The following is a 2275-nucleotide window of genomic DNA, read 5'->3' as shown; positions in this document are numbered from 1 at the left end:
AAGATGACCCTCGGGCTCCAGTAGCCCAAGGGAAAAGAGGCTAGGTGGCGAATGGTAAAACCAATGGTGGGCATTGCTGAAAAGCTTTAATCTAGGCGAACTATCAAGGGGTTCCCATTATAACCCAACCGTGTAAGGAACGCAAAATCCGAGAACTTAACACCGATATGACGGAAACTAGGGCGGCAAGAGTGGAACAAAACACTAGGCGAGAGGCCGAGCCTTCCACCCTTTACCAAGTATATAGATGCATTAAGATAACATAGAAATATAATGATATCCCAACAAGTAAATAAAAGGTGTTCCAACAAGGATCGGCCTCCAATCTTCACCTGCAACTAGCAACGCTATAAGAGGGGCTGAGCAAAGCGGTAACATAGCCAATCAACGGTTTGCTAGGACATGGTGGGTTAGAGTTTCAACATGGCAATTGGGAGGCTGACAAGCAAAAGGTAGGCATCGTAGCATTGGCATTGCAAGAGCGAGCAAACTAGCATACCAAAGATAGTAGTGATTTCGAGGGTATGATCATCTTGCCTGCACAGTTGTCAGAGTTGACTGGATCCTCACAAGCAAACTCAACGGGCTCCTCAGTAGCGAACTCGTCTCCCGGCTCTACCCAAACAAGACAAACAAGCAACAAAGACAAAATCAACCACGTGCAAGACCAAGCAAAATGATGCAATGATGATATGCTATGCGGGATGCGATGCGGGATGCAAAATGCAAGATATGACAGGGAATGCATGAACCTGGCCTCAACTTGGAATTCCAAGGGTACCACTGGAAAGATGAGATGAAATCGCTTGAAAACGATATAAAGAACGCCGGAATCGGAGTTACGGTTTGGAAATGGCAAGCGATTCAAAATTGACACCGGCCTGCGATTTACAGCAAGTAAGAACCTAAATGCAATGAGATGAACATGCTACAGCCACCAAACATGACAACAAAATACATGGCAGGGATGCACACAAGATGCTTAACAAAAGACTAGCACTGAGCCACGGCCAATTCATCAACTAGGAGGTTCAAACAAGCATGGCAAAAACGCAAATGCAAAATAGATTCCAGAATTAGTGAAATTAACACTTGTCTGGAATTTCATATCATGAAGCCCTCTTCGGAGCAGCAAAACAACATGATACATGACCTGATTAAGACTAGTAAGAACATGGCATGCAGCTACTCAACAAGCTTAACAAAAACCCAGAGTGACCTGGGGCCAAAAGGGTTCACAAAATATACTAACGGGCACACGAACATAGCTAAAACTGAGACATGCTAAAATATAACTCACGAGGGCACGTAAAAGAGCTCGATGCACTCACTACGGTGCAAGTCATGGCAAGGAAAGCATACATCCTTTAAGAAGGCACAAAATACAAGCTAGACATGGCAAGAACAATGGCATAGCATACACGGATCAACTACAATAGCATCGGCAAAATCGCAAACGAGTTGACGATCTGGCCAGATTCACAACGAAGCAAAAGTAGAGCTCGATTGACTCAAGCTAGGGTGCTCCATAATTGCAAACAAAGACATGGATGGATAGAGCATAACATGATTAACAAAACTCCTTTACTGATCATCCTCAAAAGAGGCACGGATCACTAGGAAACAAGCTGAACATATGGCATCACGAACTAAATAATCCCAGACTTAGTGAAACCTACTAAGTCCCTGAAAACAGATTTACCGGGTGCCTCACTTTGCAAGCTTGCACAAGTCACCACACACATCCTCAAAATGCATGGGTTGCAGCTCTGGAAGGAAGACAAAATTCTTAACAAAACACATGAAGGACTCCCAGGCATAGCATGCACACAATAATCATGGCAAAAATGACAAAAGTCTAAGATGAACTAGCAGATCTGACAAATATCTCACGAAGCCTCCTTCTAACAGCATTTTGGGCGTCAAGATGAACACAAATGAAAATGATGCAATGGAATGAAATGATGTACTTGTCGAGGCGAACATTTTGATATGCTATGTGGCCAAATCAGAGCTACGGATGCAAAGATACGGCCGGTCAAAGTATGCACAAAAATTAGGGTTCGGAGGGGAAAAAGTCAACCCCGATTCAAAATATCTCAGATCTGCACAGAAACCGAAGCACGGCTGGATCCGAGCTCGCCGGAGCTGTTGCGGTCGCCGGAGTGAGGAGAGGAGGGGCCGGCCGGTGCGGAGAGCTCGTCGGAGTGGGGCGCAGGCGGCGAGACGGCGCGGGCGCGGCGACCGAGGCGGCGGGATGGCGCGCCGGTGGCCG

This window comes from Triticum aestivum, chromosome 2A (assembly GCF_018294505.1).
Source record: "Triticum aestivum cultivar Chinese Spring chromosome 2A, IWGSC CS RefSeq v2.1, whole genome shotgun sequence".
In the NCBI taxonomy this organism is placed as follows: domain Eukaryota; kingdom Viridiplantae; phylum Streptophyta; class Magnoliopsida; order Poales; family Poaceae; genus Triticum; species Triticum aestivum.
The sequence above is the reverse complement of the archived record's forward strand: the minus strand, read 5'-3'. Positions refer to the sequence as shown.